Below are 24,434 nucleotides of genomic sequence, written 5' to 3'. Positions count from 1 at the left end.
CCTTGCTCACAAGCAGCGCGCGTAACGCCGCGCTTTACTGGTGACCCTCGACGTTGGATCTGCCGTAGCGATCCTTCCGAACACGACGCCATTGCAATGGCCAACGACAAGGCAATGGCGATTAAACTTCCCGAATTTTGGGAGGCCCAGGCCGAAGTCTGGTTCGTTCAAGCCGAAGCCCAATTTCAGCTTCGGCGCCTCACCAACGACGACCTGCGCTACTGCCATGTCGTCGCCTCCCTCGGGCCCGGCACGGCCGCTCGAGTTGTGTCCGTCCTTCGCCACCCACCGGACGGCCACAAGTACGAGGCACTCAAGCGGCTACTCCTAGCCACGTTCGGCCTCACGGACGACGCACGGGCCGATCGCCTCCTGGATCTCCCCGAGCTCGGTGAGACGCGCCCGTCGGTCCGAATGGACCATATGCTGTCACTGTTGGGCGACGAAGCCCCCGGTTCGCTATTCCGGGCGCTTTTCCGTCGCCAACTTCCAGCGCAGGTTCGCCTCGCGTTGGCCGGGACCGGGCTAACGGAACCCCGAGCATTGGCGGCCGAGGCGGACAAGTACTTCGCCGCTTCGGACACGCGGGCGAGCGTTGGCGTGGCCGTCACGGCCTTCGACGCTGATGTTCCACAGCATCATCTTCTACAGCACGCTGATGTTCCACAGCATCATCTTCTACAGCACGCTGATGTTCCACAGCATCATCTTCTACAGCACGCTGATGTTCCACAGCATCATCTTCTACAGCACGCTGTGGTTCAGCAGCATGCTGATACGCACCTCGTGAACGCCGCCACGCCCCGCCCACCGCCGCGGCGAAAACCGCCACCGCGGGGAAACCCGTCGACTCCACCGGCCTGGCGGAGCCAGCCGCGCTCCTCCAGCTCCACCACCTGGTGCTGGTTCCACGCCAAGTTCGGCCACGAAGCTCGGCGGTGTCATCCGCCGTGCTCCTTCAACGGGTCGGGAAACGCCCGGGCCGGCGCTCAATTGTGGCGATGAGCGCCGGCCGTTCGAGCAGCCTGCTGTTCATAACGGACACCTTCTCCGGGCGCCGTTACCTGTGCGACACGGGAGCACAGGTGAGTGTCATTCCCGCCGGCACGTCAGACAAGCACGCCGCGGGTGGGGGCCCCGCGCTGCTTGCCGCGAACGGGACGCCCATCCGTACGTACGGAAAACGCTGCCTCTCTCTGCGGTTTGGAGGGCAGGTTTTCCGATGGACGTTCGTCACCGCCGACGTGCCCATGGCACTGCTTGGCGCGGACTTCCTGTGCGCTAATGGGCTCCTGGTCGACGTCAAGCGCAGACGGCTTGTCCAGGCCGAGACGTTCAGCTCGCTCGCATGTGCGTTGCCCAGCTCAACGAGCGGCTTGCCAAGCGGCTTGCCGAACGATTCGGTTCCGGCCATGTTGGTCTGTATGCTTCCGGCAGCGGACGCATTCACCCGCCTCCTCGCCGGCTTCCCGGCCCTCACGCGGCCCACCTTCTCGGCGGGGGCGGTCAAGCACGGGGTGGCCCATCACATCCCCACCGTCGGGCCACCGGTCTACGCCCGGGCACGCCGCCTCGAGCCGACGAAGCTGGCGGTGGCAAAAGCGGGGTTCGCTACCCTGGAGCGACTCAGCATCGTTCGGCGCTCAGAGAGCGCTTGGGCGTCGCCGCTGCACATCGTGCCGAAGCCCGGCGGGGGATGGCGACCGTGCGGGGACTATCGCCGTCTCAATGACGCCACGACTCCCGACCGCTACCCCGTCCCCCACATTCAGGACTTTTCCGCCCGTTTGGCGGGCAGGTCCTTCTTCTCGAAGGTGGACCTCATACGCGGCTACCATCAGGTCCCCGTCAGGCCGGAGGACGTCCCGAAGACGGCGGTCATCACGCCATTCGGACTCTTCGAGTTCCTGCGCATGCCCTTCGGTCTGAAGAATGCGGCTCAGGCGTTCCAGCGACTGATGGACAGCGTCCTGCGCGACTTGGATTTTGTCTACGTCTACCTGGACGATATCCTCGTCGCCAGCGCGTCCCGCGAAGAGCACCTACGCCACCTCCGCACGCTCTTCGAACGCCTGGGCCAGCATGGCCTGATTGTGAACCCCGCAAATTGCCGGTTCGGCGCCGCCACAATCGATTTTCTGGGGCACCGTGTCACCAGGCACGGAGCCGTCCCCCTGCCGGCCAAGGTGGAGGCGGTGAAGGGGTTTCCGCGCCCCCGCACGATCAGAGGGCTGCAGGAGTTCCTGGGCATGGTGAACTTTTACCATCGGTTCCTGCCCCGTATCGCCCAGCTCCTGCGCCCCCTGCACGAAGCTCTCCGAGGTAAGCCGGGCAAAGGCGACGTTACCTGGACCGAGCAGATGGACACGGCGTTCACGGGCGCGAAGCTCGCCTTGGCTAACGCCACCATGCTCGCGCACCCGGCGCCCGATGCACCGATCGCCCTCACCACCGATGCCTCGGACTACGCGGTGGGCGCGGTGCACGAGCAATGGGTGCGTGGAGCTTGGCAACCGCTGGCGTTCTTTAGCCGGCAGCTTCGCCCGCCCGAACGCCGTTACAGTACCTTCGACCGCGAGTTGCTCGGACTTCACTTGGCGGTCAGGCACTTCCGCCATCTGCTCGAGGGCCGGGCGTTCACTGCCTTCGTCGACCACAAGCCGCTGATCTTCGCGATGGGCAAGGTCACCGAGCCGTGGTCGGCCCGGCAGCAGCGTCACCTCTCGGCCGTGTCCGAGTACACGACGGACATCCAGCACGTCGCGGGGAAGGACAACCCGGTGGCGGATTGCCTTTCCCGGGCCGTCGCCCACGCAGTCCACCTCGGCATCGAGTATGCCCGGATGGCAGCGGACCAGGCCGCTGACCCCGAGGTCCAGGCCTTGCGGACCGCCGTCACGGGCCTCCGCGTCACCGAGGTGCCGTTCGACGGCGCGGGCGTGGCCCTCTTGTGCGACGTCTCCCTCGGGCGTCCTCGCCCCATCGTGCCCGCGGGCTGGCAGCGCCAGGTGTTTGACGCCATCCACGGCCTGTCCCACCCGGGCGCGAGGGCCTCCCAAAGGCTGATCGCCGACAAGTTCGTCTGGCATGGCCTCCGGAAGGCCGTCCGCGGCTGGGCCAGGACGTGCCTCGCGTGCCAGCGCGCCAAGGTGCACCGGCACACCCAGGCCCCGTTGGCCCCGTTCACGGTGCCGGAACGCCGGTTTGACCATGTCCACGTGGACCTGGTGGGACCTCTGCCCCCCTCGCGGGGTTTCACCTACATCCTCACCATGGTGGACCGCACCACCCGGTGGCCGGAGGCCGTGCCCTTGGCGTCGACAACGGCGGCCGATGTCGCGCAGGCTTTCATCGCCACCTGGGTCGCCCGGTTCGGCGCCCCCTCAGACATCTCATCCGACCGCGGCCCCCAGTTCACCTCGGAGCTCTGGGGGGCGGTTGCGCAGGGGCTCGGGGTCCGGCTGCACCGAACCACGGCCTACCACCCCCAGGCTAATGGCCTGTGTGAGCGATTTCACCGCTCATTGAAGGCCGCTCTCCGGGCCACCCTCCGCGACGGCGGCTGGGTTGACAGGCTCCCCTGGGTCCTGTTGGGCCACCGGACGGCGCCCAAGGAGGACCTGCGCGCATCCACGGCGGAGTTGGTCTTCGGGCAACCGCTGCGGGTGCCGGGCGAGTTCCTCCCCGACTCCACAGCACCATGGTCCGCGGCACAGCAGCGCTCCGCTCTGCATGAGACCGCCCAGAGGTTCGCCCCGGTGCCAACGGCATGCCACGGGCACCCACCGACGCACGTCGCCCCGGAGCTTCGCACGGCGGAGTACGTCTTCGTCCGCCACGATGCCCATCGGACACCACTGCGGCCCCCGTACGACGGGCCTTTCCGCGTGCTGGAGACCGGGGCGAAGCACTTCACCCTGGACATCGGCGGTACTCCTGACCGCGTTTCGGTAGACCGCCTCAAGCCGGCCCACCTCGATGTGGACCATCCACCGCCAGTGGCCCGACCCCCACGTCGGGGCCGCCCTCCGGCGGGCGGACCCCCGGCACCGCCCAGCCCCGCCGCCACGCCGCCCCCCGGTCCTGCACCCGTCCCAGGGGCAGCCAGGGGCATCCCACCTGGCATCCCTGCACCCCGGACGCCGCCGATCGCCAGGGGGCGCTTCGGCCGGGTCATTCGTCTGCCCCGCAAACTGGCCCTCCAGGTGCGCGGGAATTCTGGGGGGGCGCGTGTGGCGGACACAAAAGCCCACTGGCGTGGTGACATCATTCTACGCACCAAGTGGGCGGTGGCCACGCCCGAGGGGTAGGCGTGGCCTCATGATATACACCGGGCGACCAGCCCGGAGCAGTTCAGTGTTACAGTGTAGTCTTACAATAAAGACGTTTATATGTTACCGCTTGTCCGCTTCCTCCTTGCTCACAAGCAGCGCGCGTAACGCCGCGCTTTAACAGCACCTTAATGGTTAAATTATTAGTCTGCAATGAACCCCCCTTTGTCACCAACTTAAATGCAAACAGAACATAATTGTATCCATTAATTACCTTAAATAAACCTTAAGTGAATGGAAATGTGTTATGCTATGCACTAATTACCAGAAACAAAGTGATCTGAGCAGACCACCCTTGGTGTTGGTGGGCTCCAGTGTAGTCAGGTTCACTATGTTCAGATTGTTAAGTTCGTTGGTTTTCTTTGGAGATTTGCAAAACTATACATTTCTGGAAAGTTTATTGTATAACTAATCGGAAAAGTGATGTTTTGCAAATCTCCAAGAAAAACCAACGAAAATACACAGTGAACCTGACTAGTGAGAGCCGTCTTCATTCTCCTTGTGGATAGCTGTCAGCCATTTGTCTCTTCTTTCGGGGCTTTTTCCCCGTTTAGGAAGTTCAAAATAAGATCTTTTCTCTCCCGGTTTCCAGTCGTGGTTCGTACAACCAAAAACTACACAGCTTTTGGGCATTTTGAAGCGAGAAAATAGCGTTAAAATGGTGTTGAACAGTGCAGTGCAGCATAGCATTAACCTGTCAGACGGGTTTTGTTTTCAACGGCAGCTAGGTTACTATGGTCCACAGTGCCCGGATGTAGCCCCACTTCCGGTAGTCTCACCCTCACCTATGGGTGAGTGGGGATTAGGTACGCTTCAGGTGTATGGCGATGTATCCTTTTTTGTTGACGATGACGATTTTTGAGATATCCTGCTTACAGACAAACAGATCGACAGACCATGGGTGAAAACATAACCTCCGTCCACCTTCGGCGTCAGGTAATTAAAATATTATCTGACCCAAATATGGATCCGCATCTTCACCAAAATCGAATCAATTCGTCCCTATCACACACGGACACCCAACCTGTAACTGTCCACCCACCAAGTTTCGTCAGAATCCGTCCACAACTTCTTGAGATATCGTGATATACCAAATATCGTTTTTGTCATTATCTCTCAATGGTGAAGAATCACTTTTTCAAATTCTAGTTTCCAGATCTTCACCCAAATCTAATCGATTCGTCCGTGTCGCACACCCAACCTGTCCACCAAATTTCGTCCGAATCCGTCCACAACCTTTTGAGATATCCTGTTCACAGACAAACAGACAGACAAACAAACAAGAAAGATGTCATGCAGAGCACGGTACTTGCAAAATGCACCCTCCCCCCAAAAAAACATTGCCATGGATACATCAAATTGTCCATTTAAGGAAGATTTAAATTGACGAGCCTAGTCAAAGCTCGGTTCAATTGGATGAACATTGATTCTTTTTCAGATGAAAATAGATTTTAGAAGTTTGACCTTGAGTTGACCTTTGACCTTGAGTTGACCTCAAACATAGTTGCTTTCCCAATTCAGTGATGCACTATGGCTATGCAAATGCTGTTTAATTTTCAAGTTAATAGGCTGGAACTTGACGTTGTTCAAGATGAAGATTGATGATTTTAGAAGTTTGATCTTGAGTTGACCTTTCACCTTTTGACCCCAAAATAGTTGGTTTTCTACTTCCGTGATGTACTATGCAATTGCTCTGTAATTTTCAGGTTACTTGACGATGTTTGAGATGAAGATTGATGATTTTAGAAGTTTGATCTTGAGTTGACCTTTCACCTTTTGACCCCAAAATAGTTGGTTTTCTAATTCCGTGATGTACTATGCAATTGCTCTTAAATTTTCAGGTTACTTGACGATGTTCGAGATGAAGATTGATGATTTTAGAAGTTTGATCTTGAGTTGACCTTTCACCTTTTGACGCCAAAATAGTTGGTTTTATAATTCCGTGATGTACTATGCAATTGCTCTTTAATTTTCAGGTTAATCGGATGAAAGTTGATGATATTAGAAGTTTGACCTTGAGTTGACCTTTGACCTTTTGACTTCAAAAATAGTTGGTTTCCCAATTTAGTGACTCAATGTGCAAATACTCTTACATTTTCAAGTCATCAAATGACAATTTATTTAAATGACAATTTTAGAAATTTGACCTCACGATGACCTTTGACCTCAAAATAAATAGGCTTCTTCCTTATGACCAACTCTACCAACTGGTGAAGTTTCAAGAAGATTGTTTTAAAATTGTGACGTGTAAGTGATTGACAGACAGACAGACAGAATAACGCACAAGACCAACCAATATACTTGAAAAATCTTCGATTTTGCAAGTAACAAACAGACAGACAAACAGACAGGGTTGAAAACAAAACCTATCTCCACCTTTTGTTCAATTTTAGTGGCGGGTCGTTACTGATCTGGAAATTTAGACCCTGGTCCGATAAATGGAAGATGTCCTTCAATCCTGGAAAATCTCACTGTCCCACACTCTCTGGAATGATCGTCAATCATACCCACGTATCAATTTCCCTCATCATCCACTGGAAGAGATTCAGTCCCTTGACCTTCTAGGTTGACCTTCTAGGCCTCAGCACCAGCCATGACCTTTCCTTCCTGGGCCAACGACATAGTACAACTGGCCGCTAAATTCAGCAGTGTACTGAGAATCCTCCATTGATCCAACTTTTTCAACGGAAATCAGAGCTACTGACAGTTGACAAGGCTTTTGGCAATAGCTCAATGGAGTACTGCTCTCCACTATCTATGAGCTGATGCTCCAGTGTCACATCTGTTTCTCCTTAATTCTGTGGAACCTAAAGCTCTCAAAATGATTGGAATTTCCCATGATGAAGCCTTGATGAGGCTGAAGCTCAAGGTTTGTTGTTCTCACACCGCAGGCAAGTTGATGGTCTCTGTTTTCTACCAAACATCACATTGTTTGAGGCTCCAGCATTGCTCCCTCCGAGTTCACTCACCCTCCCCAGCAACAGGAACTCTGATGCGTGTGATCTTCCAGTAACCATATCCTGGTTAAACTTCCAAAACCTAGGTTGACTGCACACCTCAATTATTGTATTCCACACGTTACAGTCTGTGACCTCTTCTACTTCTCTCAAATTTCCTTTTCTTCTTCATCCCCACCCCTGTATATTGGTGGCTACCTACATTGGGGCATGTCATTGTGCTGATCGTTCCGTCCTCCATCACCCTTGTGCAGGCCATTTGACTGCTGTCTTGAGGCATTAGCCTGGGAGCAAACTTTGCAACTCTGAGTAGGGATATACAGTCGTGGCCAAAAATATTGGCACCCTTGCACTTTTTTCAAACAACTCAATTTTGGAATCCTCCCGGGTCTCCCACCTTAGAACCCCCTTTTTCGAGTTGGCGACGGATGGTGCGAGTTGAAACTGTCGTACCTTGTGTCGGAAGGTCAGCTTGAATCTGTTTGGCAGTTGATCGAGGTGCTTTCTCCACCATTCAAACAATCCTTCGCTGCAATCTTCGATCAAGTTTTCACTTGCGGCCACGTCCATGGAGGTTGGATACAGTGCCATGGGCCTTAAACTTCCTGATAACATTGCGTACGGTGGACACAGCAAAATCAAGGTATCTGGAGATGGACCTGTAGCCTTGAGATTGTCCATGCTTGGCTACAATCTTGTGTCTGACCTCCTCAGACAATTCTCTGGTTTTCTTTATTTTCTCCATTCTCATTGTGGTACACACAGTGACACAAAACAGAAGCATGACTCATTTTCTCTGTACAAACTGGGTGAATGAGTGATTTTATATTGCAGGCACCTGCAACTCACCACAGGTGAGTTTAATTCCAAAGTAAAGGAGAATCACCTGCTGGAAATCTGACAACTTCTAAAAGGTGCCAATAATATTGTCAGGGCCATTTTAGGATTTATGTGGGCAATAAGCTAAGATTTCGTAATTTTTTCAGCTTGTTTTGTTTTGTTTCACTGCAAAGCAAAGAAATACATACACTACATGACCAAAAGTATGTGGACACACGAACATCGAACAGCTCATTCCAAAATCATGGGCATTAATATGGAGTTGGTCCCCTTTTGCTGCTGTAACAGCGTCCATTCTTCTGGAAAGGCTTTTCACTAGATGTTGGAACATTGCTGCGGAGATTTGCTTACATTCAGTCACAAGAGCATTAGTGAGGTCAGGCACTGATGTTGGGCGATTAGGCCTGGCTCGCATTCAGCGCTCCAATTCATCCCAAATGTGTTCGATGGGGTTGAGGTCAGGACTCTGTTCAGGCCAGTCAAGTTCTTCCACACTAATCTCAACAAACCATTTCGGTATGGACCTTGCTGTGTGCACGGCAGCATTGTCATGCTGAAACAGGAAAGGGCCTTCCCCAAACTGTTGCCACAAAGTTGGAAGCACACAATCGTCCAGAATGTCATTGTATGCTGTAGCATTAAGATTTCCCTTCACTGGAATCAAGGGGCCTAGCCGAACCATGCTGTCCACAAAAAAGTGCAAGGGTGCCAATATTTTGGGCCACGACTGTATGTCAACATTGGTTTCTCGTTCATGGGGATAGTAGGCCCGTTGGTCTGATCTGATTTTCCCCTTTTTCTGCTTTTCTCTCTCGATGCATATAATACCTGTATATTTACTTTTGTTGTAACCAATAATTAAATCAGTGTTTGACCCCTTGTTTTGCTTTGTATTTATGCCTGTCGTAGCACTTGCTTCTCCCGTCTGTTGAATCACCCTCCAGTGGCTGTTCTGTGTCGCTCTTCCCTCCATGAATTCTAACAAGCAGTACCCCACCATCTCTTGCCATTCATGCCCAGTTCTGACCCATGATCTTCATTGCCCCTATTAACCTTTCTGAAGTCGACTATTTTACTTGCTGGTTTCAATTTCCTTCCCTCCTTCCACTCTTTTCCCGTTTGCTCATTCCCTTGATGTTTGTCCAAATGTTTGTCCGTTCTACCTTGCTGTTCCCTGAACGTCGCTCCTGTCAAAATTTAAAAAACTGTACAGCACGTTATTGGCAGTGGGCCAAAATGTGCCTGGAGCAGAGTTAAAAGTCACATGCCCAAGGGTAGAATTTTTTCCCCATTGCTCTTTGTCATCTATATCAATGACCTGCCCAGAATGATGAAAAGCTTTATTCAATGATGGCATACAGTTGGAAGTGAGGAACAAGGATTATTTGGTTTAGGTAACCATAAGCTCTTTTTTCCTAAGCCAAATTTGACAATCTCTTTAGTTTCGGTAACCTCAACCAGAAGGATCTCAACAGTGCAACTAGATGACAATTGTCTGAGGAAAACAAACTCTAGGCCTCTTCAAGAGAGCATTCACCCACATCAACTTGAAAATCCTCATCCCCATGTTCAAGTCTTTGGTTGTCCCTCTCTTGGAATATGGAATCCAGGAGATACCAAGGATGCAGACAAGGCTGAGTGAGTCCATTGACATGCCACTAAATTAATCGCTGAATTACATAACCTCCCACAGTCCCTCCATACCAAGAAGAGGCTGAGGAATCTCAATCTGTAGTCCCTACCTTCCAACAGATTTCGGATGGACACGATCCAGATCTATATAAGTTGGTATACATTGGATCGGCAGGATAAGCTCACAATACTTATATTCACCCTAGCAATGTGCAATGTGGGGACATTTGCAGAAATTGCAAATGACCAGAAGTCAACTGAACACAAGGAGTCACGGCTTTAGTAGGAGGGTAGCAGGAGCATGCAACATTGCAACAGCCTCGTCCATGAAGTTGGAGAATTTCCCAGTCACTACCTTCAAGAGGTGATTGGACAGACATAAGGTGTTGGTGGTTCGTATGCAGCCTGTTGTTTAATTGGCTGAATCATTTTTTGGAAGTGCAGCTGTGCCGCTGATGCAGTGCCCCCTTACCAGTCATCTGGTACTCACTATGCCAACCTCGGAAGGATGACAGGCTGAGTCAACTCACCTGGTGTTCATTCAATTACACCACAGGGGCTCACACTCAGGACCCTAGGATCTTAAACCAGCCACCTTAACCGTTAAGCCATCACCAGGTGCTGATCATGATGATGATGACGATGACGACGACGACATCCTATGAGCCATACACTTCCGCCATATTTGCGTACGTAATAAATAAACTGAACATCAAAATAAACTTATCACTTTCATTTTTTTTTATGTGCAGCTTTACATACACGTTTCTTCAATTGTAATGGCTGATTATCTAACGGGAACTTCACTTCAGTCACCTGGTTGATCAACAATGGCATGCTTGAGTGGTTCTGTATAGGGATCTTCCCTTTAAATAATGACCCTCATAATGAAATCCTTCAGTTCTCGTGGTTAGACATCCATTTACTGGTCTATAGTGACTCTATAAGCTTCTGGCAGGGAAAACAACAAGAAAATTCAGATGCCACACCTGACATCTGAACAACGTTTAAGGGCAATTGGGATGCTTGAGGCTGGTGTAAGCCAGTGAACAATTGCCCAACGTCTTGGTTGCTCACAGCCTGCAATTTCCAACCTGGCCAGGCATTACGGTGAAACTGGAACTGGGAATAATGGTCCACAAAGAGGAAGACCAAGGGTAACCACCCCAAACCAAGACCGCTGGATTGTGCTGCAGCATCTTCGTGATCGTTTCCGCCCTGCGACGCAAACAGCTGCAGTGACAAAAGGTCGCCACAACAACAACAACCCACATCAGTGTCTCGACTGTGCGGAGGCGCTTGAGAAGTCGGGGCATGGTGGCAAGACGTCCTTGCCGAGGTCCAGTGTTGAACGCAGTGCATCGGCGGAACAGACTAAGATGGTGTCTGCAGCATCGCTGCTGGTCACAACAACAGTGGAGTGCAGTCTTGTTCTGCGATGAGTCCAGATTTTGCCTCCATGCTGGTGATGGACATCAACGGGTATGGCGCAGAGGTGGGGAAAGGTATGCATCATGCTGTATTCGCCAGATCAATCGTTGAGGAGGACCCAGTGTGATGGTATGGGCCGTTATTTCCACCCATTTCAGGACACCTCTGGTCGTCATCGAAGGCAATCTCACTAGTCAGCGTTATGTCAATGTAGTTTTGAGACCTCATCTGCTGCCATTTCTCCAGGCTCATCCTGACATCGCAGTTTTCCAGCAGGACAACGCTCGACCCCATGCTGCTCGCCTGACCACCAACTTCCTCCAGGAACAGGGTGTTGAAGTGATGCCTTGGATGCCTTATTCCCCTGACCTCAATCCCATTGAGCATTTATGGGATGAGCTTGGTCGACATCTTGCATCGAGGAGATCAACGGCTGTCAATCGGCAAATGCTCATTCAAGGCTTGCAGGAGGAGTGGGACAGACTTCCCCAGGACCGCATGAGACGCCTGGTACAGAGCAGCCGTCGGAGGTGTACAGCCTGCATCACAGCTCAGGGAGGACACACACGATATTGAGGGCTGCTGTCGTTCTGTCCTTGACTGTTAGGAGTGTTGCGTCCATTCCTGTGTCATTTTGTTTTGAGTGTATTTATGTGCGTGTCTTTGTGTTGCAGTGCTGTGACGTTTGTTGCACCACCCCTTGTGATGTTCATGCTTTTTCCTTTTTTGTGATTGAGGCAACCTCTTGTTTATTGACGTGTGTTTAGTAAAGATAGTTGAGCTTTACCCCTGTGTTCAAATATTTTTCATTTCTGCGTGGAGGATTTCAATGAGTCCTTCTAAAGATTTGATGAGTTTATTTTGATGTTGAGTATGGATTGCCTTTAAGCTTTATGCTGTACTTGCACCAGAAATCGGTATCAGTTTTTAAGAAGATTAGTGAGACATTGTTTGATCTTCATTTAAGGCATATAAGCATGTTTAAACTTTTACACAAATAAGGAATAACAAGGCTGTGATTGCTAATTCGCTCCTTTATTACTATATTACTGTTAGTTTGTAGGAATTCAAGCATCAACAAAGTCCCTTAATGTGGAGATACAGACTTCGGTATAATTTAAGTAACAATTAATTAGTAATTAAGAGTAAACACGACGAGAACAAGGCTGTTCATCATTGTTTTGTAATTGGTGTAATTATGAAAGACTTTGCCGATTGGTGGGAATCACGATTCGATGGGATCGGTCTGGGCACAAGGACGTGATAATTCATCCCTTCCTGCAAGTAGGGTCCAACTCTAACCTCGACCACAGGTACCCTCTTAATATCTGCGGCGTATTGTTTCGCGGTTCTACCTCTGCTATAAATCCAAGTGCGAAACTTTTTGACGCAGAATAATTCCGACAAACCGAAACCAACAACAACAACACCGACCGTGACGTAATGGCGTAAGGAGCGAGGTGACGTCAGTTCGTCCCGGCACCTCCGAACAGACGGTAAGCGGTAGTGGTGTAGTTGTTGAGCTTTTCCGAGTGAGAATTTGGAAAGCCGGGCCGCGACGACAATACTAGCGCCTTTTCTAGAGGGCAGATGGTGACGGAGTCTCATGCACAGGTTGGCGCAGAATTGAGAGAGTTGCGGGAAAAAACAGTGCGAGTGACTGAGTGAGTTCTTTGCCGACAGTATCGTATGGCTACGGGTGTGTAAAGCAGAGATCCATCCGGACAACTGGCCTTGAGGATGCCAGGAGCGGATGCGTGCTTTGACCCGTTATAGATGGTTACCGAGGGCACAGCACAGCTGGTCCATCGATGAGGGTGTTGTGGGGCGTCCGTTCAGTAACGTTTTCCTTCCGTTTGTGACACACTTTGTCTTTAGTCTCCTACTCTAACCATTGACCAGAACTCTGAAGCGTTGTATTATATTAAAACATAAACGTCATTATTATTATTATTATATATATATATATATATATATATATATATATATATATAAATATATATATATATATATATATATTTATATATTTATTTATATATATATATATATATATATTTATATACTGTATATATATCTTTATATACTGTATATATATATATTTATATACTGTATATATATATATTTATATACTGTATATATATATATATTTATAGACTATATATATATATTTATATACTGTATATATATATATATATATATTTATATACTGTATATATATATATTTATATACTGTATATATATATATATATATATATATATTTATATACTGTATATATATATTTATATACTGTATATATATATTTATATACTGTATATATATATATATATATATTTATATACTGTATATATATAATTATATACTGTATATATATATATATATATTTATATACTGTATATATGTATATATATACTGTATATATATATTTATATACTGTATATATATATATTTATATACTGTATATATATATATTTATATACTGTATATATATATATTTATATACTGTATATATATATATTTATATACTGTATATATATATATATATATACTGTATATATAAATATATATATTTATATACTGTATATATATATATTTATATACTGTGTATATATATATATATATATATTTATATACTGTATATATATATATATATATATATATTTATATACTGTATATATATATATATATATATATATTTATATACTGTATATATAAATATATATATTTATATACTGTATATATATATATATATATATTTATATACTGTATATATATATATATATATATATTTATATACTGTATATATATATATATATATTTATATACTGTATATATATATATATATATTTATATACTGTATATATATATATATATATTTATATACTGTATATATATATATTTATATACTGTATATATAAATATATATATTTATATACTGTATATATAAATATATATATTTATATACTGTATATATAAATATATATATTTATATACTGTATATATAAATATATATATTTATATACTGTATATATAAATATATATATTTATATACTGTATATATAAATATATATATTTATATACTGTATATATAAATATATATATTTATATACTGTATATATAAATATATATATTTATATACTGTATATATATATATATATTTATATACTGTATATATAAATATATATATTTATATACTGTATATATAAATATATATATTTATATACTGTATGTATATATATATTTATATACTGTATGTATATATATATTTATATACTGTATATATATATATATATTTATATACTGTATATATATATATATATATTTATATACTGTATATATATATATATATTTATATACTGTATATATATATATATATATTTATATACTGTATATATATATATATTTATATACTGTATATATATATATATATTTATATACTGTATATATATATATATATTTATATACTGTATATATATATATATATATTTATATACTGTATATATATATATATATATTTATATACTGTATATATATATATATATTTATATACTGTATATATATATATATATTTATATACTGTATATATATATATATATTATATACTGTATATATAAATATATATATTTATATACTGTATATATATATATATATTTATATACTGTATATATAAATATATATATTTATATACTGTATATATATATATATATTTATATACTGTATATATAAATATATATATTTATATACTGTATATATATATATATATATTGTTGCGAATATGGAATTTGGCCTCCATATCCGCTTGTAAATATTCCCCTATTTTCTCCAATACTCCCCAACTTTCCCCAATCCCCCATTCCCTAGTCCCATTGCATGTAAATAACAATCAGTAGAGCCGACCTTCCCCTTATTCCCCCATTAAATGTCGTGCCCAGGTCCACCGCACCACACGTAGACAACTTTCGGACATCTTCCTAGTTATTCTTAATCTATGTCAGTTAAGGCCTCGTTTCCATTAATTATGACTCTTCGTTGCACCAGAATGTGATTATATGGCACCAGTAGTGAGTTTAGGACCTTCCCATACCTCCTCCCATCTTCTTCCCCAAACAACAACAACAACTACAGCTACAACAACAATAACAACAACTACAACAACAATTACAACAACAACAGAAGAGATGGTGGCGGAGCGGGGGAGGATGCGTCCTCACACCGGCTCGATTAGCTCCAGACCATGCGCTCCACGGGGTTACCCCGAAGGGGCTGGCTGTCAGCTCCTCGTCAGGGGCGGAGCCAGTAACCCCCCCCCGCACGCACCCAATGAGAAGCAACGTGCCGATTCCACGAGGCGGAGCTAACGAGCCGAGGGCGTGTCACTCCCCGCCGGATATACGCAGCCGCTTGCCGGACGTGACGTCAGATGCGCCCCCAGCTTGAGACGACAAGACGCCACCTCGAGCGCTGAGAGACCTCCTGCATCTGTTGGGCCGCGCCATCCTGTCCCTGAGCACAAGGTGCACCTTGTGCTGGCCATCGAATACCCGCTTTCCTTGTCATCAATCCCCGTGTGAGTCAGTTTTTGTCCTGTTTCTCTGTGGTCTGTCGGGAATAATATAAGGTTGTGTCTAAGTGCCTGTCTTCCTATGATGTACCTCTCGTCCCTGTAATCTGACCTTCCGCACGAATATAACCTCCTCCGGAGGTCTTGAGAACTGAACCCTTGGTGTCGTATTGTGTTATTGTAATCCAGCCGGGTGTCTTCTCTTTCCTATTGAGCCAGCGTAGCGCGGCTTCGTCGACGTTCGAGTACAATCGGGTAATTTGTGCGGACACGGCGGCCATTCCGCTCGGCCCACCTTAACATCAAAGTCGTGTCAGTAACAATTGGTGTCAGGAGTGGGATTCGAGGCCCGACCAAATTTTGAAAAAAAAAAAAACGAATAGAGGAAAAAAAAAAAAATTTGGTCAAAATTTGGAGCGGCCGAAATTTGTATTTGTTTTACGAAACTCGAATTTTGCAAGTCGCGCTATGGCGGATCAAGACAGCTGGGGTCCGGTAGGGGAGAGTGAAGCAGGGTCGATCCAGGACCAAAATGAGGGACAGGAGGAGAGCGAAGCAGTGAGGGCGGCAGGTTCGCAAAATAGCGCCGTCACGCACGAAGAAGCGGGCGCGCAAAATGGCGCCTCGCTGATCACCGCGCCAGCGACCGTGGCAGCGCCACCGGTGGATTTGAACTTGTTTTTCATACAAATGAAGGCCCTTATGGCCCAGAATAGGGAGGAAATGAGGGCTCAGAGTGAGCAAATGAGGGCTCAGAGTGAGCGATTGGAGGGCCAATTGGGGGTAATGGGAAACCAAATGGGGGTAATGAGGGACGAAGCGAGGGGTACCAGTGAGGGATTAGACAATAATTTTAAGGGATTAGACAATAATTTTAAGGGATTAGACAATAATTTTAAGGGATTAGACATGAAATTTGGGAAATTAGACGATAGATTAGGGGAAATACAGGAGGGGTTAACGGGGGTAGAAAACAGAATGGCCGCTCAAGAGAATCAAATGGAAGGGATGCAAAAAGGGTTAGAGGGGTTAGAAAACACCATGGAAGGCAAATTGAGGGACATGAGGGACCAAGCGGAAAGGGAAGTTAACCAAATGGGGCAGCAGATAGAGGGGGTCAGAATGGGGGTAGAAACCAAACTGGATGCTCACAGGGAGGAAATGGAGCAGATGAGGGTGGCATCTGGGCAGGAGATGCAAGTGATGGGAGAGGAGATCAGAAGAGGAGTGAGTGAGGAGGTCGGAGGAGTGCGCGAGGAGGTGAGGCACTGTGAGGAGCACATGGAAAAGGAGGTGAGAAAGGGGACTGTAAAGTTACAAGGGGGCATAGAGGACCTGACGCAGGAGGTGGAGCAGCTGACGGTGGGACAGACGGAGTTAGTGGAGCAGGTGCAAAGGAACACTACGGTATTAGGAGGTTTAAAAGCGACACAAAACGACATAAAAAACGACTTAATAGCGACAAAGAGGGAATGTCAGATGGTACGTGAGGGACTGACAACGAGGTTGGACGAGGTGATAGAGGTAATGGAGACGAAGGACCGGCAGGTGAGGACGCACCTGGAAACGGTCAAGGTAGCCTTAGAGGATGAGCTTGAGGAGACGTACCGGGGAATAAAAGAGGTGAAGCACAAATTAGAAGAAGTGGAAGAAGGGATGAGCGAAATTAAGAAGCGACGGAGAGGGGATAAGAAAGAGATCAAAGAGGAGATAAAAGAATTGGTCCAAAGTCTGTGTTTGGATCGTGATGATGTGCTCATTAACCGGATGAGGGATTCGCAGGTGATGGAGGAGAAGCGAAGAGGAAGAGGACCCGGTGTAAGTGGTGACCAATATGGTCGTGCGTATGATGCGCCAGGGGATTTAAGAAGCTTGGGGGTCGAGATAGACCCGGGTGTTCGTGAAAGGCCGTTGGTGAGGTGTGTGACAGGTCTGGTGTGCGAAAGAGGAGGTGTGCGAGAAAGTCCGACTCTGGGGTGTGTGAGGAAAAAGTGCGTGCCAAGGAGTGAGGGTGTTGGCGAGAATGAGTCGGTCGTAGCGCGTGTGCGAGGGAGCACATGGAAGCGTGGTGTGGTGAGTGTTACAGAGGGTGTGACGGGAGAGTGTGCGCGAGAAAGGTGTGTGACGGACAGGTGCATGAGGAAAGAGTGCGCTGTCAGAAGTAAGGAAGAGTGTCCACCTGTGGTGAGTGTTACAGAGGGTGTGACGGGAGAGCGTGCGCAGGAGTGTGCGCGAGAAAGGTGTGTGACGGACAGGTGCATGAGGAAAGAGTGCGCTGTCAGAAGTAAGGAAGAGTGTCCACCTGTGGTGAGTGTTACAGAGGGTGTGACGGGAGAGTGTGCGCGAGAAAGGTGTGTAACGGACAGGTGCATGAGGAAAGAGTGCGCTGTCAAGAGTAAGGGTGAGTGCGCTGTCAAGAGTGGAGGTGAGAGTATTGAGAGTGACAAGGAGCGTGAGTTAGTTGTGACAGGTCAGCGAGGATGTACACCTGGGATGGAAGGATGCACACCTGGAATGGTAGAGCGTGAGTGGGAATGCACGCTGGAGTTGGTGGTGAGGCACGTGGTTGGGTGTGCGAATGAGAGCACACCTGTGATTGTCACAGAGGAGGTGACCGAGGAGGGGGCGCGAAGAGGTGTATTGGTGAGGTGTGCGAGCGACGAATGTGTGCCAAAGTGTTCGGTGGTCAGGTGTGTGACCAAGGCTGTGAGTGGAATGAGTGTACCTGGGTGTGTAAGGAAAGGTACGAGGAGCATGGGCACGGCTGGAGGTGTGAGCAAGGAACGGGCTGCGGGGTGTAAGCGTCCAGGTGAAGCATCGACGTTAGACGGGGTAGAGTGTAGAACGACTTATAGCCGAATCGGGCCCTCGGTGCGTGCTGGGCCTCGCTTTGAACGGCCGCGTCCGTGCTCCACTAGGCGGAGCTGGCAGCCCGATAGAAAGGGTCGTCATGGCGACCACTTTTTGGTGAGACGTGCCGGCAGGTCTAGATCGGGACATTGGATGGCTCCACGCCGAGGTGATGCGTGGGATCTCGGCCCGGGTAAGCCCCCGTCCCTGCACCGAGTGCCGGACGTATCCAGCCGCTGGCACAAAACAACCAGCATCCATTGCTTGGCTTTACGAAGCCGGGCTTTGGACAGGGATTGGCGCACCGAGAGGTATTAGTGAGTAGACTGGGTGATGAGGTTAGTGTTTTGGACCCAAAATTGGAGAAAAACAAAATTTGATGATTGGCAAGGGATTGGCAGTAGTGATTGGCAGATGATGGGCAGTGATTGGCAAATTTTTGATTTGTTGAAATTTGATGTGCAAAATTGGTAGTGAGAGACCCCCGATGTGGTGGGATGGCATCCCTGCCACCCTTCCCATGAGGGGGGCAAAGGAGCACTAGATTATGGGGTGTATGGCAGTGAAAACTAGCCCGGGTGGGTTAGGATATGGTGTGTAGGGATCTAGCGAAGATTGACATTAGGTAACGTTAAGATTAGTTAGTGACTGATACCTGTAGTGGGGACGCAGGTAGATTAGTGTGGATTATAATGACGAGGGAGCGCAATAGTTAAAGGGACGACTGGGAAGCGCAAGTTTCAGAAGGGAGTAGTTAGCTGAGATGATGCCGTGTGTGTGAGAATTGAACAGGTGTGATTGCACAGGTGTGCAACTGGACAGGTGTGTGGAGCCGTGTATGAGTAGTGAGTGTGTGGATCAGCGCGAATGCGCTTGGGGAGAGAAGGGTGCAGGTGGCACCAGGTGTGAGAGCACAGGTGTGCAGGTACAGGTGTGTGGAGAGAGTTGGAGTGAGTGGTACGGAGTGGTGTGCATGGTGCGAAGGTGTGGATGGGGGAAGAGTGGACCCCTTTCACGAGCACCCGGGGCGGGTAGTGTAAGTGTTAGGTAGAGGGTGCAGGTAAATTGTGGTTGGATATTGGCATTTGTGGTGCGGTTGCAGAATGGTGTTGTGGATGGGTGCATTAGTGTTGTGGAAATGGCTGGGCGTGTAGCCTGTTAGTGTGTGTAGTTGGTTGAGCACTCCACCACTGTGAGGATGTCGGCCAGGTGAGGCGGCAGGTGGGCTCTGGGAGCCGGTAGAGTTGTGGATGGGGCCCGAGGATCCGGAGGATGGACCCGGGTAGCCCAGTGCCAGAGAGGGCACCGAGTGGGGAGAGTGCCAGAGGGCCTTCCCCAGGTAGTTAGGTTAGGGCAAGGAGCAGGTAAGCTCGGAGGCAACTGCAGTGGTGGAGGTGTGCAGGTGGGTAGACCCACTGGGAGAGGTACACGCCGCAGCCCAGAAATTGTGCGAGGGCACCGGGAGATGAATCGGGGGAGTGAGACCCCAAATTGAAGAGCACCACAGTTTGGCCAATGGGAATTGGTTTTTAGAACCCATAGTGTAAGAGGGCCAATGGTTTGGCCGGAGAGAGACCCCGGGTAGTGTAAAGTTGTTAAAGTCATTTAGGAGATAGTTAGGATTGATGAACCTGTCGCACCATACGCAGCCACTTGCCTGTGGTGATGATGATGACTCCACACCTGTGTTTTCTTTGTTTTGTTGCAGGAGATGAATCGCTGTGTGGATTTGTGAGACGCATCACGACGTGGATGAGACATTGGGGTGATTCCATCTCTCCCTCCCTAGGAGGGACTGATGATGAATTGGTAATGGCAAATTATGATGTTGAGTTGGAGATGGCAAATTTTGATGAGAGTTGAAAATGGCAAATTTGATTGGTTAGGAGGGAGAGAAGACGAATTTGGTTTATGGGAGGAACGGGGAAGACAGTAGGGATGTTTGTTGATTTGTAAAGTAGATGTTTATGGGTAGTGTTGTGTTTTGTGGATACAGTAAGGGGTAAGGGAGGGGCCATGTAGGTTACCTGGTGGGGGGGGGGGGGCGTACGATAGGAACGTACCTGTCTCACCTGGTTCCCATGTGCCCCCAGTGTGCAGGTACCTTACATTGCGTGCACTTTTGCGCCCTTACCACCTTACTCACTTGTCTGCTTCTTTTGTCTCCCACCTCCGAGGATCTGGCTTTGGGGTAGAGAGAGAGGAGAGAGAGGTGCTGGCTACGCAGTTGTGGGCCTGCACTTTCGCTGTTGGCTGCCTGGATCGATACACCATATGGACCGCAATGTTTGTGGCCACCCACAATGGACCGCAGTTCGTTTGCGGCCAAGCACCACCCGTTGATGGACCTATGGGTCAACGTGGCACCTATGCCATACAGGTGAACCACTAATAGTTAACACCACTGAAGGCCACACGAAGAGCAAGAGACACCTGCAGGGTTAGGGGTTGTCGAATTTATTTTTATTCCAATGAACAATGGTGACTGCACCGATTGGTGGTGGGGTGGTGCTTTTGATGCTGGGAAAGGGTGCTCTGCACGTTATTAAAGGCCGTCGGCCACAGAGCACTCGTGGGTTGGTGTATCGATGCTGGCAAGCGCGCTCTCTCTATGCATAACATCTGCATGTGTCCCTCCAAAAACAGGTCCTGGATCGTAGTGTAAATAGCAGCGTAGTCGTGTAAATAATGCTCCCTACCAGCTGTATGTGTAGTTTGAGAATTCTTTCCGGATTCGGTTATCCTGTGGGTGTGTTTCTGTGAGGAGAAGGGTGCAACGTCGCAGGGGGACATATTTACTCATTTGTGAATATTAGGGTGCATCAAACGCCCTTAGGTTCTTGGATTTTAATGTCTATTCTCTCAAATGTTACACTTGTTGGTAGAAGTATGTATGCAAAAAATAAATGAAATCAGAGGTGGTCCTGGGTGGCCACCGGCCACTTTTATATATTTAGGGCCATTTTCGGGGCCGCACTATGTAAAAATGTTTGATTTTGTTATTTTACACCCAAACCTAGTCATGTTTGGTATCAAATTGAAGGTCTTGATGAGAGGAATACAAATATAACAATTTTATGCAAAAAACGATGGTTTGATAATTAGTTTGTATTTTTACATGAATGAAATCGGAGGTCTAATCGTGGGTCCCATACTAGTAGTCTAATAATATCCTTTATTTTCTTTCAGATGGCAGATAAGAAGACCAGATTAGCAAGTGCCATTTTTGGTCTTGGCAATGCTTTTACAGAAGCAGATGGTACATTGACAGGAGTCCGCCTCCCAACTTGCCGGCAGGTTCTTCGATGCGTGATGTGGTACATCCAGAAAGAAATATGTGAAGGCAAACAAACTCAGCCACTGAAATGGAAATCTGCCAGCATCGTCCTTATCCAGCTGAAAAAATTCTACACTAAAGCAAATATTCCTATGCTTTCAGACCATCAATGCTGCAAACTAATACTTGACCTTCTTAATGACAATAACAAATTGCGTCAAATACCTGTTTCTCGCCGAGAATCTCCAAGCACTTTGGCTAAGTTGCAAACCATGAATGAACGTCTTGATAAGACCTTTGGTGTATGGACAAAAGATGCAATGACAAACATTAAGAATGAGGAAGATAGAGTATTTTTAGAGTCAATGAAATCTGACAGAGTAGCCTCATTTGGTGGTGTTGACAAGAAGAAAGTTGATAAAGATCATAGAAAAGAAAAACGCCTCTTAGCGGAAGCTTCAAGACGAGAACGTCATGAATCATCCAGTGTACAAGAGATGACAATTAGTTCTGTATGCTCTGATGATAGTGACTGCAGATAGCTTGGAAGAAACTGAAGAAGAGGCGATTCCAGAGTTTCAAAGGAAGCGTAGTCACCACAGATCAACATATGCAGGTACATCTGCCTTTATTCCTCATGATATTCTGAAAAGACATTCAGTTGTGTCTGTTGCTACTCGACTAAACATAACTCCTGTTCAACAGGTTGCGCTCACCAAAGCTGTAATTCAAGAGGCAGGAGGTGATCCACGTCGTGTGGCCAAGTCGTACTCAACTGCTGATAAGGCTCGACGATCAATAACAAGTGCTATCGCCAAAGATATTCAAGAAAATTGGATCGCCCCAACAGCTGCAACACTTCACTGGGATGGCAAGCAGATACCAACGCTCACAAACAAGAATGTCAAGGAAGAAAGATTGCCAGTGTTGGTTGGGAATGCCACTGATGTAAAGCTACTGGGGGTGGCTAGATATCCTCCTGGAAGTGATAGGTCATCAGGTGACATCATTGCCGAGCACACTTACACGTATCTACATTCATGGAAGTGCAAACAATCAGTTGTCAACTTATGTTTTGACACAACAGCATCAAACACTGGACACGTTACAGCTGCCTGTGTTACCATTCAATCAAAACTGGACCGTGCTCTTCTGTGGTGTGCATGTCGCCATCATGTTGGAGAGGTAATCCTGGATCATGTGTTTGACGTTCTCAAAATTGAGGCATCAAAGTCTCCAGAAGTATCTTTGTTCCAAAAATTCCAGAAGAATTGGGAACGCATATCGCATGCAAAGAATGAAAGTTTAACCAAAATTGACATTTCCATGTACAATGACTATGCACAACAGCTGCTTTTATCCTGCAAAAACAAGGTTTTAAGCACAATCCGCACAAGCGCTTCATACTGTAGGGAAGACTACAAGGAAATGGCACAACTCTGCCAGGTAGTCCTCGATGATGATGTCACAAAACAAGGAACACTCCACAGACCAGGGGCCATGCATAAAGCAAGGTGGATGTCAAAGATTCTTTATTCCATCAAAATATGCCTACTTGAAGAGCAAATTTCTCTACTACCTCGAGGAACTGTAACAACACAACATCAACAGAAAAAACTGAAGGAGTTTGTTGTTTTTGTTGTTTATATTTATTGTGATTGGTGGCTCATATGTCAGTCTGCTTCAAATGCCCCATGGTTTGATTTGTGCTTTTACAAGACTCTGCTCAACTATAAAGCTGTCAACTCAACCATTTCAGTCAGCGCGGTGAAAGCCTTTGATAGACATTTGTGGTATTTAACCCCAGAACTGGTTGTTTTGGCACTGTTCAGCAATGCAATTCCTCAAAAGGATCGTCGTGCCCTTGCAGATGTGCTACTGGCCATACAACCAGATGAAATGCCAAGCACTCCAAAACACCGCTACGGTTCTGGATATGGCAAACCGTCATTTCCAAAAATTACAGAAGCGACAACCCTGGCTGATCTTGTGAACGAGGACTCGTGGTTTACAGTAAACCTTCTTCACCTAGATATGACCTTCCTAACAGAGGATGTTGACACTTGGCAGAACAATGAGCACTTCAAGGCAGCCAAGTCCATTGTGGATGGGCTTAATGTTGTGAATGACCCTGCGGAGAGAGCAGTAAAGCTCGCAACTGATTTTGTCTCAACTGCAAGAAGAGAAGACCACTTCCAAAATCTTCTTCAAGTGGTTGAATGTGACCGCAAAGCGAGGCCAAATTTGCGGAAACGAGCAAAGTTGGAGTAGTGACATTGGCGTTGTGCTTAATACATTTTCAAACTTTTAATCAATGAAAGTACAATACTACAACACTGTACTACAACTTTGTAATATGAAGAACGATTTTGGTTAATTTTACATTGACATGTAAGGTTGTTTTAACTGTTTGATATTAGGCATTTAGTAAAAGTAGGACTTTACTTTTGTATATAGGTATAATGGTTAATTTTACATTATCTTGTAGTTAATTTTACATTATCTTGTAAAGTAGTTTAGCTGTGGCCCTAAATGGCCCTAAATATATAAAAGTGGC

General features: G+C 47.2%; 1 protein-coding gene across 17 annotated transcripts in view; it reads left to right on the top strand.

The window, feature by feature from the left end:
* The first annotated feature begins 12,622 nt into the window (after nucleotides 1-12,622).
* LOC137435371 (kinesin light chain 1) overlaps nucleotides 12,623-24,434 on the top strand; it is a 150,785-nt gene continuing 138,973 nt past the window's right edge. For 5 of the 17 annotated variants that reach the window (XM_078784369.1, XM_078784364.1, XM_078784366.1 and 2 more), the window contains exon 1: nucleotides 12,677-12,855. The gene's annotated coding sequence lies outside the window, so the exon portion shown is untranslated. Of the gene's footprint in view, nucleotides 12,856-20,958; nucleotides 20,981-24,434 lie in introns of those variants that run through there. The other 12 variants (XM_078784365.1, XM_078784367.1, XM_078784376.1 and 9 more) reach the window with 6 other exon arrangements.

Source organism: Myxine glutinosa, chromosome 9, assembly GCF_964187855.1.
Source record: "Myxine glutinosa chromosome 9, kmMyxGlut1.1, whole genome shotgun sequence".
Lineage (NCBI taxonomy): Eukaryota > Metazoa > Chordata > Myxini > Myxiniformes > Myxinidae > Myxine > Myxine glutinosa.
The sequence above is the reverse complement of the archived record's forward strand: the minus strand, read 5'-3'. Positions and strand labels throughout refer to the sequence as shown.